General features: G+C 42.5%; 1 long non-coding RNA gene across 1 annotated transcript; it reads right to left on the bottom strand.

Annotated features, from left to right (window-relative positions):
- Positions 1–13,107: 13,107 nt before the first annotated feature.
- On the bottom strand, positions 13,108–16,969 carry LOC121839188. Its single transcript, XR_006078737.1, has 3 exons — positions 16,832–16,969; positions 16,350–16,475; positions 13,108–13,358 (listed from the first exon to the last, which is right to left on the bottom strand). It is a non-coding gene; the product is annotated as an uncharacterized LOC121839188 (long non-coding RNA).
- Between the last annotated feature and the right edge of the window lie 459 nt (positions 16,970–17,428).

Raw genomic sequence — 17,428 nt, 5'->3', positions numbered from 1 at the left:
TGTGCCCCTGAAGATCCGTAAAATAATAATAATAATAATAATAACACTAAGGAAATCATGCTGTCTAGTTTGCTTAATAAAACTATTTATTGCATTTACTTTGACTTTTGATACTTAAGTAGGCTATATTTATAACAATGACATTTACTTTTGATACTTTTTCCACCACTGCCCCCCATCCCCAACAGACACAGTCCCATGCAATCATTTGGCTCTTAAAGTCAGACATGATGCCAAGATTAAATCAATGTCATGACCTTTGACCACAGGCTTTTGCCATTAAGTAACTGGTGATGTCACCATAGAAGAATAAACACAACAGCACCTAGCTCCATTTCCTCTTAATATGTACCAAAAACAAACATGGAGAATGAGAAAGAAAATGTTTGTCTTTTTTAATTTATTTTTTAAATTGAATATCCAAAACATACAATATACTTGCAGTGAAACCGCTCAACAACTACACCATACCAGTCATCCAACAGACTCCCATTCAGAGCGACACACAGAAGCATCCAGGGTCAATGCCCTGCTCAAGGGCATGTTGACAGATCTCCCACCAGGCCAAAAAACGTGAACCTGAACCCTCCAAGACGAATGAACAACAGTCATATTGTAGCTAATTGCCTATAGTTTCCTACGGGAAAATGAAAGGAAAGAGGAAATGAAGGGATCCGAGAAAGGCAAAGTCAGACCTGTGCTTTTAATCACGCCACTGCTCGGCGCTTAATTTATTATTGTTTTGTGACAGCCGTTCGCTCTGCATACAAATGCCTCGCTGTCTTTAATGACGGCACGTCGCAGCAATCTCCCAATCATATCATCAGGCGCATTATGAAGTTCATTTAAAATGATTGACAGTCTTTTATATGCATGTCACTAATCTTCTGTAATTTTCAATTCTCTTATTTGACGGAAAATAGAGGAAAAGGAATTGAGTGGCAGGATCTCATTAGCAACAGGGTGGGAAGACAAGAAGTTGAAATGAAGAAGGATGCACAGCTGAATGCAAATAATATACATATGTATTTGGAGTGAATATTCATAGACACTTAATTCTATGCTAAATAGCCTCTTAATAAGACTCTAGTGTTATGGACACTTTTACATCTAGAAGTGACTTTCATTCAAATATCAAGTTTTCTTATAGTGTATATTATAGTCAGTCTTGACTCTATAACTGAACATTTAGCCCCAAAATGATACACACTCTCCTCTCCTCCTCCAGTCTTCCATCAACTAGCAGTCTTCCGTACAGAGATATCCCAGAGTAGATTGAGTTGTCTGGCTGAATGAAGGATAGGGCCTGAGCTCCACTCGTCCCCCATGGGATAGGGATGCAGAGGGGGATGGACGATCACTGAGAGAGTTTCCAGCTGTCACCCTGCTGGTCTCTGTCAGAACTGTGTGTGTGTGTGTGAGAGAGAGAGAGAGAGAGAGAGAAAGAGAGAGAGAGAGAGAGAGAGAGATAGAGAAAGAGCGTGTGTTCGTGTACATGTGTGTGATTGTGTGTGTGAGCACACGTGCACCCATGTGCGTATGTGTGTGGGTGTGTGTGTATGTGTGTGAGAACGTGTGTGAATTCGTGTGTGTTTATAGGCAGTGCTGATTACTTAATGATGGAACATGGGGTTCCCCTAATAGTGTCTTTGGTGCCCCCAGTGATGTGTAGGTTAGGCTGGTTGGATAGGGAATTGTAATGAAGAGAGACTAAGCTGCTAAAGAGAGTCTATAGAAGACCTGCAGATGGAGAGGCAAAAGAATTCCCCAGGTTGTTGCTGTAAAATAGAATATGTTCTCTGTCAAACTTACCCGGTAAAATAAGGGTAAAACATTTTTATATAAAAATGTTGCTTGCATGTCTGGACCTCTTGTTTCACTACCGAAATCCATTCCATTTTATGTTACCATTTTGGTAATTTAGCAGATGCTCTTATCCAGAGTTTACAATCAGTGCATTCAACTAAGGAAGGTAAGACAACCACAGTCACTACAAGGAAAAGCTTTCCTCAATAAAGCGGCTATCAGCTAAATCAGTGCTAGTAAGAAAAGACAAGTGCAATTGTTTACAGCATTGATGACGCTGATGGCCTTTTTGCAGTCACATACAGTAGTGGAACATAATTGGTGCATACACTACCGTTCAAAAGTTTTGAGTCACTTAGAAATGTCCTTGTTTTGAAAGAAAAGCATTTTTTTGTGCATTAAAATAACATCAAATTGATCAGAAATACAGTGTACACATTGTTAATGTTGTAAATGACCATTGTAGCTGGAAACTGATTATTTTTTAATGGAATATCTACATAGGTGTGCAGAGGCCCATTATCAGCAACCATCACTCCTGTGTTCCAATGGCACGTTGTGTTAGCTAATCCTAGTTTATTAAAAGGCTAATTGACCATTAGAAAACCCTTTCGCAATTATGTTAGCACAGCTGAAAACTGTTGTTATGATTAAAAAAAGCAATAAAACTGGCCATCTTTAGACTAGATGAGTATCTGGAGCATCAGCATTTGTGGGTTCGATTACAGGCTCAAAATGGCCAGAAACAAAGACCTACTTCTGAAACTTGTCAGTCTGTTCTGAGAAATACTGTATAACCTATGCTTGTCTACCATTTCTTTCTGGTTGGGGAGATCATGTCCTGTGTGTGTGTGTGTGTGTGTGTGTCTCTGTGTGTCTCTGTGTGTCTCTGTGTGTGTGTGTGTGTGAGTGTGTGTGCGCGTGCCTGTGTGTGTGCGTGCCTGTGTGTGCCTGTGTGTGCGTGCCTGTGTGTGTGTGGAGGGGGCAGTGCAGTGGATTGAGTGTAGTGTATGGGGAGGGGTGTGTAGGAGGAGAAAGGGGGCAGGGTGGAGAGGAGAAGAGAAAAGCGGAAAGGAGGGAGGAGATTTATACTTCTCTCTGTTTAATTTACTGTTCCAAATCAACCGGTGATGTCATGTGAAAGTGATCTAAGAATAAATGGCATTCTGATTGCATTCTGGGTAAAGATGGCAGGGCTGTGATATTCCACAGGTATTATGGCCACTGTTTATTGTACGTGAGCATATAAAACATTGTACGGATGAGTTGACTAGAATTCATCTAGTGAAAAAGTTGCAGGGGTGGGAGGCCCAGGGGTGGGGAGGCCCAGGGGTAGGAGGCCCATAATGACCTGTTCTTATCGACCTCATTTTGGAGGAATATTTCAAAAACAAGCCAAACGCACATTTCTCTTCAACATGCGTTTATGTTTGACACGTCTACAAAGATTTTATCACATTGCACAGTTGGAGTTTGGAAAGTAGCCTGTATGCTTTTCCTGATTTATTGTACCATCTTTCTTATAAAATAATATCTTGGATGAGGTAGAATATGTACAGGTTAAGCACAGGATCTCAAATCTCCTTGTGCATTGTGTTCAACTCCTGGACTGGATAGAATGGTAGTGAATGCTTAGTACCCCTACTCTATTTATCCAAATTGAACTTATGGAGGTATAAAACAGATTGCTAAGCGTATAACCTTGGGTAGGAGTTGGGATAACTAATACATGCCAATCCACTCCAAGCCGTGCATTTTCTCCTTCTCGGTATGACATTCCCATCAATGAAAATCTCATTTTATTTTTCCTTTATTTAACTACGCAAGTCAGTTAAGAACAAATTCTTATTTTCAATGACGGCCTAGGAACAGTGGGTTAACTGCCTTGTTCAGGAGCAGAACGACAGATTTTTACCTTGTCAGCCATGGAACTTGCAACCTTTCGGTTACTGGCCCAACACTCTAACCACTAGGCTACCCTGCCGCCCAGGCTACCCTACCTACATGTTTGGAAAATGTTGGATAGGTGAAACGTATATATTTCATTTCGCTGGCATATTCAGACGTCACACATACCTCCATTTCCCTAACAGACAGAACATTTTAGAGAGAGAGAGTTAAACCAACAACAGTTCAGGATAAATGCATTTTCATTATTACAGATTCTCTCCACTTCTCCCTTGGCAGCGAAAGCAACCTCTGTTTTAACATCTCATATCAGGCCCATTGGCTATTCTACTGTGTTGAATGCTGGCCAAGGCAAGAAAGTCATTTCAATGTTACAGGAAATTAAATCTCACAATTCAAATGTCGCCCTTAAGTTAAATACAAATGAAAATGTCCCCTCATGAATTATTGAGTCAAACCGAATTTCTTCTCCAAACTTTAAACTGTGGAAATAAACAGTCTTGACAGGGCAGGCTCTCCGATTTGAACACGTGGTAGCTTATAGGCCAGTTCACAACATAGATATATAAAGAATAGCAGTATAGACTAAATGGATTCCAATGAATGGCGCATATGACCTGGTCATTCCAAGATGTCGCCATCTCACTTCAAATAAAGGGTTTTGGCATCCAAAGGGACAAAACACTGAGCTCATGCCCAATGATATTTATATATAAGGAATACATTTCTTGATTTGAATAGGTTCCAATGAATGGCACACATGGCCACAATGTGCCATTCCAGGATGTTGTCAATCTTGCTTAAAATCACATGTTTTTGCACCAGACTTAAGAGACAACAAATTGAGCAATGACGTGAACCAGTAAGCCTAAACTGCTCATGCCTCGTGATATAAATGATAGGCCTCATACCCATCAATAATTTGATACATTTCTGGGATAAAACATTCAACATATACTGTAGTTCATTTAAGACCGTATAAATTCCTAGATATTACATTTGGCCATCAGTACTCAAAAACACTAATCCCTTACATGTAAGGGATTACAAAAAAACAAAAAAACGGTAACTGTAATCTGTTTTGTTACAAGCAAAAATATTGTAATCAGATTACAGATACTTTTGAAAAACTAGATGATTACTTCAAGGATTACTTTTAAATTCAGAAAAGATGTTTGCAAAAAAAATCTGTGACACTTCTGCTTTCTCAATGACATTCAAAATCAGCAATGAAAAAAGGCTATGGATGACACAACAAATGTGTTTGATGGATCGCGACAAAAGAGCAGGAATGGGCTTTTACAGGCTACAGTCCAAGCTATGTCTCCAATGGTGCGACTGCTGTCGGCATTCAAAGATTATCCAACTTGAATAAACAATTGGAGGTAAGGATGACAGCAGTGGTGTAGTCTACGGCAATACGGATATCACTTATTATTGATATCTACACAGCACATTGATGTGAATCACACTGCTGCTCTTTCATTTAGCTATTTGCGCCTTATGAATTGTGGTTATTGTGGATGGCTGTTTAGAGATCTAAATGTATATTGGAACCTAATAATGGTTGAATTCAATATGTTTAAGCTGCCTATCAATCATTGTTTTTGAAACTAGTGGACAGCCAGTGAAAAATCGTGCATATCCCAGGCTATGGAACAAAACTTTCAATTCTAACTCATGCTGATAAAAAAAATATACATCCCAAGGCCTAATTGACACATGCTCAAACTTGCACCCTTTTGATAGACTTAAAGGAGCAGTCTGTAGTTGCTACATCCATTTTTGGACTTATAAATTATATATATTAATATAAAGATATAATTGATTTGTATTACTATATGTAGTAGAAAGCGATGGGTTAGAAGAAGCCTACATAACAACCCATAAAGTCAAATTTAACATCCATGTATGACCAGCTACAGTGTGTAAACGTTAACATTGATTTATCCTGCAATAGATGTCGTTCAATTGGTGACATACATTTTTGTCTTCTTCTAATGCCTCTTAAGGGGAAAGTAATACAAAAGTAACTGTATGTTCTGAGATTACGTTACTGAGTTTGGGTAATCCAAAAGTTATGTTACTGTCACGATCTTCCTCCTCTTCATCTGAAGAGGAGAGGCGAGAAGGATCAGAGGACCAAAATGCAGCGTGGTATGTGTTCATGATGAATGTTTAATTAAAGAAAGAACTGAACACTGAATACAAAAACAATAAAGACCGTGAAGCTATCATAAGGCCTGTGCTGACACAAGCAACTAACATAGACAATCACCCACAAACAAACAGTGCAACCCAGGCCACCTAAGTATGATTCTCAATCAGATACAACTAATGACACCTGCCTCTGATTGAGAACCATACAAGGCCAAAACATAGAAATCCCCAAATCATAGAAAATCAAACATAGACTGCCCACCCCAACTCACGCCCTGACCATACTAAATAAACAAAGGAAATAAAGATCAGAACGTGACAGTTACTGATTACAGTTTTTGGACCGGTAACTAGTAACTGTAAAGGAATACATTTATAAATGTTTTTCTTGGCCCTGTGCAGTTCTAAGTCAAACAAATACATGTGAGTACACCAAAAGTTTTGTTTAAACTTATTTGAGAAGAAATAGTGAATCCTAGAAGGGTGCAAAAATATTTGACAGCAACTGAATCGACTAGAGAATAAGCCTTAATGTGTGCCCTAATACGGATCGATCAAATCCTTAAATAGACATAAGGTCCAGTGTTACCGTAACATTGCCTGTTATGTTAATCCTTTGTGATTTTTCATATTTTTGTCCATGGACTGAATTATGTACACACGCACAACCGCATATTCGCTCCATCTCGCAGCTCATGAACCCCAAATCTATTTACTTCTAAATCACATTTTTGATGGCGGTGTTATTCTAAATTTACGTGTAGCGTGTGATTTATGTTAGGGGCGAAAGGGGGCAAAAAACGTCAGGTGAGATGAAATCCTCCAGATTGCTACAGATGTCAAATCTTAATTTGAGACAGTTTTCTACAGCCGGAAAATAATCCTGCAGCAACGGGATATGTGTATTATTAGGTGGAAAATTCTCAACAACAAAAGAGTGGTCAAATTAAGATGCTACATCTGTAGTTGTGTCAGTCGCTCTCTCTGCCAATCCCCAACCTCCTAAGTGTGTGTGTGTGCATGCGGGTGTGCGTGTGTACGGGCATGCGTACACGTCTATGTGTTGTATATTAAAGGGACGTCTCTACACGCTAGAGGAATGGGCCAGCCGTAATTAAAGTGTGACTGAGGTAAATGCATCAGAAAACGCCTGACAGTGTGTTCCATGTGTAGATTATTTTAATTTGTGGCCCCGCACTCAGGTGAGCGATTCGTTTGGCCTTGACCCGCTGCTGACTGCAGGGATTAATGCCGGGTAATGACTGCTGAGGCTATCATTGCGGCAGGCATCATTAATTATCCTTATTGATTGTTTCTCTCAGAGATAAAGCGTTCTGCTGACTGGAAAATACCCTCCACCAGCAAGGTCAAGGAAGAAAACACACACACACACACACACACACACACACACACACACACACACACACACACACACACACACACACACACACACACACACACACACACACACACACACACACACACACACATTATTTCCTGTTGACCTCTTGTGTCCCCTCTTTTCTCTTGTGTCCTCTCTGTACGCCACAATGTGAAACCTTAGTAGGTCCCTGTAAGGTGTATTTGTCTCATCACTGTAGGTAATCACAAGCACGCACCGCCAGATCATGTGTCCTCCTCCACTGGACACACATGCACGCAAACATGCACATGCACACACACACACACACACACACACACACACACACACACACACACACACGCACACACGCACACACACACACACACACCTATTAAGTTTCCCTCTCCCCTCTGCCATAATGGATCTGTAGAGGATGGTTCAGGAAGTGAGGGTTTTAAATATACTGTACACAACTGTACATCACTCCTCTGTATGGGTACTCTCTCTTTCTAAGTGTGTGTGTGTGAGAGAGAGAGAGATAGAGAGAGAGAGATAGAGAGTGTGTGTGGGTGTGCATCCCCACGAAGGAGAGAGGGCCGAAAGACACTCTATGTCTATGTGGTTAAGTGTGCTGTGTGTTAGAGAGGCTGTCTGTGTAGTGTGCATGTTCATGGAAGAGGCTAATTGGAGTGCTTGCTGTATGTCCTCCTCCATTACCGCTTGGTGCTAACTGTATGTCTGCCCTGCTGCAGGAAGCACCGGGCAATGTCTCAAACGGCACCCTATTACCCATATTGTGCACTAGACCAGGGTAGTGTATATGTGTACAGTTGAAGTCGGAAGTTTACATACACCTTAGCCAAATACATTTAAACTCAGTTTTTCACAATTCCTGACATTTAATCCCAGTAAAAATTCCCTGTTTTAGGTCAGTTAGGGTCAGCACTTTATTTTAAGAATGTGAAATGTCAGAATTAATAGTAGAGAGAATGATTTATTTCAGCTTTTATTTCTTTCACCACATTCCCAGTGGGTCAGAAGTTTACATACACTCAATTAGTATTTGGTAGCATTGCCTTTAAATTGTTTAACATGGGTCAAACGTTTCGGGTAGCCTTCCACAAGCTTCCCACAATAAGTTGGGTGAATTTTGGCCCATTCCTCCTGACAGAGCTGGGACAGGTTTGTAGGCCTCCTTGCTCACACACGCTTTTTCAGTTCTGCCCACACATTTTCAATGGGATTGAGGTCAGGGCTTTCTGATGGCTACTCCAATACCTTGACTTGTTGTCCTTCAGCCATTTTGCCACAACTTTGGAAGTATGCTTGGGGTCATTGTCCATTTGGAAGACCCATTTGCGACCAAGCTTTAACTTCCTGACTGATTGTCTTGAGATGTTGCATCAATATATCCATGTAATTTTCCGTCCTCATGATGCCATCTATTTTGTGAAGTGTACCAGTCCCTCCTGCAGCAAAGCACCCCCACAACATGATGCTGCCACCCCCGTGCCTCACGGTTGGGATGGTGTTCTTCGGCTTGCAAGCCTCCCCCTTTTCCCTCCAAATATAACGATGGTCATTATGGCCAAACATTTCTATTTTTGTTTCATCAGAACAGACGACATTTCTCCAAAAATTAAGATTTTTGTCCCCATGTGCAGTTGCAAACAGTAGTCTGGCTTTTTTATGCCAGTTTTGGAGCAGTGGCTTCTTCCTTGCTGAGCGGCCTTTCAGGTTATGTCTATATAGGACTCATTTTACTGTGGATATTGTCACGTTCTGACCTTAGTTCCTTTGTTTTGTCTTTGTTTTTGTGTGGTCAGGGCGTGAGTTGGGGTGGGCAGTCTATGTTTGTTTTTCTATGTTGGTTTTTGTGTTCGGCCTAGTATGGTTCTCAATCAGAGGCAGGTGTCGTTATAGTTGTCTCTGATTGAGAATCATACTTAGGTAGCCTTTTTCCACACTTTGTGTTTATTTTCTGTCTTTGTGTTACGTGTGTATGTCACCAGACAGGACTGTTTCGTTTCGTTCATTTTGTTATTTTTGTATTGATTCAGTGTTCAGTGCTTTCTGTAATTAAAATTATGAACACTTACCAAGCTGCGTTTTGGTCCTCCTCTCCTTCTCCCGAAGACGATCGTTACAGATATAGATATTTTTGTACCTGTTTCCTCCAGCATCTTCACAAGGTTCTTTGCTGTTGTTCTGGGATTGATTTGCACTTTTCGCACCAAAGTACGTTTATCTCTAGGAGACAGAACGAGTCTCCTTCCTGAGCGGTATGACGGCTGCGTGGTCCCATGGTGTTTATACTAGTGTACTGTTTGTACAGATGAACCTGGTACCTTCAGGCATTTGGAATTTGCTCCCAAGGATGAACCAGACTTGTGGAGGTCTACCATTTTTTTCTGAGGCCTTGGCTGATTATTTTGTTGATTTTCCCATGATGTCAAGCAAAGAGGCACTGAGTTTGTAGGTCGACCTTGAAATACATCCACAGGTTCACCTCCAATTGACTCAAATTATGTCAATTTTATTATCTGGCATTTTCCAAGCTGTTTAAAGGCACAGTCAACTTAGTGTACGTAAACTTCTGATCTACTGGAATTGTCATACAATTAATTATAAGTGAAACAATTGTTGAAAAAATTACTTGTGTCATCCATAAAGTAGATGTCCTAACCGACATACCAAAACTGTGGTTTGTTAACAAGAAATTTGTGGAGTGGATGAAAAACATATATATATTTTTTTACCCCTTTTTTCTCCCCAATTTCATGGTATCCAATTGGTAGTTACAGTCTTGTCTCAATGCTGCAACTCCCGTAAGGACTTGGGAGAGGCAAAGGTCAAGAGCCATGCGTCCTTCAAAACACAACCCAACCAAGCCGCACTGCTTCTTGACACAATGCACATCCAACCCGGAAGCCAGCCGCACCAACGTGTCGGAGGAAACACCGTACACATGGCAACCTGGTCAGCGTGCACTGTGCCCGGCCCACCACACGCGTCTCATGTGCACAATGAGACAAGGATATCCTTGCCGGCCAAACCCTCCCTATCCCAGACGATGCTGGGCCAATTGTGCGCCGCCCCATGGGCCTCCCGGTTGCGGCCGGCTGCGACAGAGCCTGGGCTCATACCCAGAGTCTCTGGTGGCACAGCTAGCACTGCAATGACCACTTAGACCACTGCGCCACCTGGGAGGTGAAAAAAACTAGTTTTAATTACTCCAACTTAAGTGTATGTAAACTTCCGACTTCAACTGTAGTTTATATGTTGGGCCCTTGTCAAACATGGTGCATTGTATAGGGAGTAAAGAATATTGGGGAGTAGTGAACTACATGTAGTTCAACTAGTAATTTAATTACATTAGTAGCTTGGTGGTATTTGAGCTAAATTCAAATCTATGTATTGTTTTTCAGTATGGGTGATGTAGGCAATAATTTCCTTTATTTTTTGGCATCAGACCTTAATTCTCACTTAAAACATTGTTTTTTTGTTTAATAGGCTAAATGACATATTCTGTTGTGACCCCAAAGTGATATTTTCTTGCAATTTGTGGTCTATTTCAGGTTAACATAGGTATGATAATCACTCACAAAGTAGTGTAATTTGGATGTAGTGAACTACTTTTTCAAAATAACTTAAGTTAAATAAATTATAGGGTAGCTTTAGTGTAGCTTACCTTCTTCCAATGTGAAGTAATTGGTAGCTTGGCAAACTACATTTTCAGAGTAGCTTCCCCAACACTGCAATAGGGTGCCATTTGGGATACGGTCCTGGAGTGTTGGGTCAGGGAGGAAGTTGTCTGGAGCCTCATCCCTCATATTCCATTGCCCTCTCACCTGTCTCCCTGGCACCCAACTGCTCACACAAGACACCATGCAGGGCCTTCCCAAACACACACAGTCTGGCCCCCTATTTCCTATATAGTGCACTACTTTTGACCAGGGCCCGTAGGGTTTTGGTCAAAAGTAGTGTACTGAATAAGGAAAAGGTTGCCATTTGGGTTGCACACACAGTCACAGTCACCACTACAACCAGGGCTATTACAGGGCCAACATGGAGACACCACAGGGCCCCCAGAGGGCCACGAGGGAGAGGGTCGCTATGGTCTTGCGGCTATCCACGTAGTAATGTTATTTATAGTGTGTGTGTGTGTGCGCGTGCTTGCGTTTGTGTATGCGTGCGTCTATGTCAACGTGTCTTTGTGGTTTTATGGGTGCACCTCGCAGTCTTTTATCACCAAGAAAAACACAGTGTATTTTCAGAACCTCAGTGGCTCTCCTCACAGTGTGTACTGAGCCCCTCATTCAGAGCATTTCAAGACGTGAAATGAGTGTGACACAAATGTATTCGCTTTTCAAATGGCCGTTTGAGGGGATCCAGCAGCACTCCAGTCACTTGGCGCTCCGCTCCTCACATCCCGGGGCTAGTGATTGGCATGTCTTCATATGTGGATTGTGTTTCCCCTCCGACTTGCTCCTTACAACTGTCTCTTGTCAAACACTGGAAATAAATATAAATATACTGAGAGAGAGAGAAGGAGAGAGGGAGGGAGGGAGAGAGAGAGGGAGAAAGATAGCGAAAGAGGGTGAGGGAGGGAGAGAGCTATAAGGTATTTTCAAGAGGAAGACACTTTGATAGCTAGAGGAAGAAGAACACACATTCACTTATCCATCCAGGCCTCAGTCTCACCAAAGCAAGACAGACAGCCATGTTTTTTCATCTCTGGTTTCACGTGGAGGATGAGGGCCCCCATAGGGCTTGAGTCAAAAGTTGAGCACTACATAGGGAATAGAGTGCAATTTGGGACTCAGCCTTAGAGTCTGTTGATCTGGGCTGACCCTTCGTCTGTGGTGTTTCATGGTCGGAGAAACGGAACAGTGAGAAAGTGAAAGACAGAAAGATGCGGGAGGAGGAGGGAGAGATGAAGGGATCGTTTTTTTTCTTTCTTACCATGGTGTCTGAAGTGTATCAGAATGAGCCTCCCAAGGTCTGGAAATTCATTACTGAACAGGAGCTTTGAAACAGGCATGCTATGAGCAGGGTGTGTGTGTGTTTGTTTGTTTGAGGTGTGATATATATAGAGAGAAAGTGTGTGTGTGTGTGTGTGTGTACGCGCGTGTTTGTGCGTGGGTGTGTGTGTGAAAGGCTGTGAGTGAAAGTATTGTATTCAGAGTGGAATTGTTAAACAGTTGCCCCAGGCTACAAGAAAGTCAGCTATAGCCAGGTATGGGCAGCCATTACTGCAGGGCTACAGACTCCCAGAGGACATATAACACACAAGGATATAGGTGGTGTGTGTGTGTATGATACAGAGAGAGAGAGAGAGAGAGAGAGAGAGGCGCAACGGCCCATCTTTCTCTGTGTGATTTATACATTCCTCAGATCTGCAGTATTTGTACACAAATTCAAATCGTATTAAGAATCAAACTTTGGCTCTTAATCAAACCAGAGGGTGGCCGTGGGATAGGTTTCTCTGAGCCTGAAAATGGAGACGAGGGAAAAGAGCGTCTGACCGTTGTACTACAGCTACACAATCAATACCTGACCACAACTAACATACACACACCCAATCAGTTACCAGAGGCAACACCAACAGGCTGGAAACTCAGAGGCGGCATGCCAAATGGCACCATATTCCCTACATAGTGTACTACTTTTGACCAGAGCCATATGGGCCCTAGTTTAAAGTAGTGCACTATATATAGAGAATAGGGTGTCATTTGGGACTCAACCGGAGACACATTTCTATGCGGAAGTAAGAGGGTGGCTATTTCATTGAGTTGTCAACAAATGTGAATTCAAGAAAATATAAACCAACTCTTGTTCATGTAATGTTTGTTAAATTCAACCCCAAAACATCCAACATCAGTATGTTGAAAAAATGACATGTTGATAGAACGTTCCACATTCAACTAATCGTTTGGCCTGCAGGGTAGTGATTGGAGCAGATAAAGAAAAATGAATGTCAGCATTGGGGATAGCATTCTGTCAGTGGGAGCTCCTGGAGATCCTTGGGGCCACGCAGATATACCTGCTCCCCAGACACCCATCACAGAGAGGGGCTCGGCAGCTGGAGACCCAGGTTGCTCCATCACGTAGGCCTGACCTAACGGAGAAAAACCAATAGAACCATTTCAAGAATGTTACTTTGTGCTTTTGTTATTTTGTATATGTATGCTCACCTGCATTTAGCTATATAATGATTGCATTATTACTATTGTGTAACATTTCTAAAATGTTCTTTCTTATGGACAAAGATTATACAGTATATCTTCTATATATACAGTGCCTTCAGAAAATATTCATACCTGTTTTCACATTTTGTTGTGTTACAAGGGGATATTAAAATGATCTACACAACATACTCTGTAATGTCAAAGTGGAATTTAAAAAAAAATCACTTGTAAAACATTTATGTTTATCAGTGTTTCATGAAAAATGAAACACTGATATGTCTTGGTTGGATCGTCTCAGATGTGTGCGTACTGGTAGCGAAGTCAGGTGCAGGAGAGCAGAGATTTGTGAACAGGCGCACACTTTATTTAGGCAAAAGTGCAAAACGTGCAAAACAGTCACAAGAATTATGTTTAACAATAAACATCTTCGTGGAAAAATAACACGGAAAAAGAAGCCAGTCTGGCGCATCAACAATACACACGTAACACAAACAATCTTACACAAAGACATGATGGGGAACAGGGGAATAAATACATGTAGATTGATTGGGGAATGAAAACCAGGTGTGCAGGGAACAAGACAAAACAAATGGATACATGAAAAATGGAGCGGCGATGGCTAGAAAGCCGGTGACGTTGACCGTCGTGACAGATAATGTTAGAATCACCTTTGGTAGCGGTTACAGCTGTGAGTCTGTCTAGGTAAGTCTCTAAGAGCTTTGTGCACCTGGATTGCACAAAATATGCACATTAATAGTTTTAAAATTCTTCAAGCTCTGTCAAGTTGGTTGTTTATCATTGCTAAACAGCCATTTTCAGATCCTGCCATAGATTTTCAAGCCGATCTTAGTCAAAACGGTAACTAGGCCACTCAGGAACGTTCAGTGTATATTTGGCCAAGTGATTTAGGTTATTGTCCTGCTGAAGGCCCTGTACATACTGTATACGCCTGTATATACAGCATATATTAGATTATAAATGTATGAAAATAAACGTTACACCTATAGCTGTATTTCTGCTTAATCATAATGGTTAGGCCTACGGCCTGTGTTTATAATAAATGTTGTCCTCGTACAGAAACACACAAGGATTTGAAATGTTATGTAAAATGTATGCGCATGTGATATTTTGTATTAGATACCCACATCCATACACACACATGCAAAAGTATTTTGGGGGGAGTGGGGGGGGTGCTCTAGCTTGATGCCCATCTATCTTTTTGACATCTCCTAACCCAATCCCACTGGGGGTAACTGAATTTAATCCTGAACATTAGATAAGCACATACCCTCTCTGCTCGACTTGTGTGTGTGCTCGCATGTGTGTGTGTGTTTGCGTACACATGCGTGTGTTCGCGCATGTGTGTATGTGTGTGTGGTGTGTGCAGCACCACAGAGCCAGGCTGAAATTGTGTCTGGAGTATAGTGTTGGTATGCAGGTCACATCCTACAAGGGGGAATGAAGGGGGGAATACGAAGAGGAAAAAATGGTAAAAGACCAGGCCGACAGAGGGAGGAGGAGGCTGCAGCACCCTTTCATCCAGAGGTACCCTGTCCAGCGGGGGCTGCAGTGCCCCTCTTCCCTGCCCACCCCCGCCCCATCCCAACCCCACCTTCCCCATCCCGACCCCACCTCCCTTCCGCTTGGCCCATGCCCCCCACGTGCCGCCCTGTCCCCCATATCAGCTGCTCTCTGCTAATTGTTTGGCTTGCTCGAGTCCCTATCAGCTGTATCACTTTATGTTTCCATCAAACACTGCATTTATCTTATCATTTCCTTGACAACTACCTATTAGTCCAAATGGAAGGTTGCCGGGCCGACAGGGTGTGCGCTCCCATGGCGATGACACCATGACATTCCCAGGGCGGCTCTGGAACGCCTGCTGTGATAGCATCCACCCTCCCTTCCTATCTCCTCCTCTCCTCTCCTTCTGCTTCACTGTTAATATCCCAGGGCACCCCAGACAACACACGCGAATGCACACACACACACACACACGGACACACAGACACGCACATATACACACACTGCAGGACACAGCTCTAGAGCTGTCATTCTCCACAGGTAACTTTGTGACATCCTTTGTGTGTGTGTGTGTGTGTGTGTGTTTAAGCGCTCTCTTTGGCACACTTACTCCCTGTCTGAGTGACAGCACTGAGGGGTATCCCTCTTTTATCCCTCTATCTCTCTCTCACTCTCTCTCTCTCTCTCTCTCTCTCCATGTAAGAGGAAAGAGGTGCCAGCCTCCAGTGAGGGAGAGGGGAGGTGGAGCAGGGTGGAGAGGGGCTCCAGCAGTGCTTAACACAGATCCACCAAAGTGAGCCCAGGCGCCTGTAGTCTTCTCATATACCCATATCTCTCTGTGCGCGCGTGTGTGTGCGGGTTTGTGTGTGGTTGTGTGTGTGTTTGTGTATGCACTCGTACTTATAATGTATATTCACGATGCACATTGACGAAGCCTGACCCGATCACAGGGCGTTTCTCAATATGCATACTACCTTGCTCCACACTCCCATTCCCCGAGTGCGTTCACCGAGGGAATTCTCTTGAGTACGGTCTTTTTAGTATGAGAGTGTAGAGATCACGTACATTTGACATGTGAGAAGCACTGCGCACTCCCATGCTACTGCATTGCATTGAAGATCTGAACATAGGATTTAGTCTAATATTGCATCATTGTTAGTAAAGCAATTGAGTGTTAATCTGTTTGTGTTTTGTATTGCTTAGCTGCATAGAAATTTGGTTAAGAAAAGTAGCTAGCTAGCTAACTAAGCTAGCTAACTTTAACAAGACAAGACTCGTGTTTACATTATAGGCATTAGCTTTCAACGTACTTGAAATAAAGTTAACATTAGCACTAGGTAATGTTCCTTCTTGTCTATTAGAAAAATATAATCTGCTAACATTAGTGCAGCACCTACCCCTCGTCATGATCCATGGTTATTCAGCGGGAGGAAGCACTTAGAGCTGCTGTCGTGGCGCTGTCTGTTAGTGTAGGTATCTCTTCGGGGTCTTCACAATGACTACAGGTGATCAGTTGTGGTTTGCTGATTTAAAAAAAATGGAAGCGAGAGAGGGAGTCGGGAGACGAGAGATGCGAGTCCCTCACAGTCACCTCAGCACAACTATGCCCTGTCATGTTACTGCCTGTTAATGGCAACACAGACGACACAAGATAAATACATAAACAAACTTCTAACTTCATAATTATCAGCTAGCTATATGTGAATCGTAATAATGTAGCTAGCCAGTTAGTTTACCAGGCTAAAAACAACCTAAAATGAATGTAATGAGAGGTAGATGACTAGCTGTCAATTATTTGTGGCTAGCTACAGTAAATGTATTTATTAGCGTATCAAGATAAAATATTGCAGTCGGGCGTCATATTTATGTGCATACTTACCGTTGAAGCTTACCGTTGAAACTCCTCCGTGCTCCATTTAGCATACTTTGATTTGGACTGATGCGTGCTCCAATTTGCGTGCTCGGAGAACGGTGGTATGCATTTTGAGAAACACCCACGCCCACAGACACACTCACACACACACACGCACGCACGGACACACACACAAACTAAATAGTGTTAACTGTCCACACAGTAGCCAATTCCCTTTACTAGCGGAGGCTGATACTGAGTGTCTTTAATAGAGTTGTAGGTGCTTCAGACAAAGGCAGCTCTCTGTGCTCACACTGGGTTGCCTGTGTTGGGTGACATAGAGCGGGACCAGGGTGGAGAGGTGTAGGGCCGCAGGGAACGGGAACGGATCCACCCCCACCTGATTTATGGTTTTAATGGGACGGGAGCTGGGTCACCTGCTGCCTGCACGGGGCTGCTTCAGGGCTCCTGGTCGGGAGCAGTTTCCTTATTTAAAGGGAAAAGTACATGGTTTTGATTCAGGAGCACAGTGAATATGTAGTGAGAGGTTATTCCTCAGTTATTCTTGGAGAAGAAACAGACGTTGATAGCAAAGCAGTTGATTTAGATGTTTTATGTTTTAAG

The sequence above is a fragment of the Oncorhynchus tshawytscha genome, linkage group LG14 (genome assembly GCF_018296145.1).
Source record: "Oncorhynchus tshawytscha isolate Ot180627B linkage group LG14, Otsh_v2.0, whole genome shotgun sequence".
NCBI lineage: Eukaryota > Metazoa > Chordata > Actinopteri > Salmoniformes > Salmonidae > Oncorhynchus > Oncorhynchus tshawytscha.
Note: the sequence above shows the minus strand (reverse complement) of the source record. Positions and strands in the feature narration are given on the sequence as shown.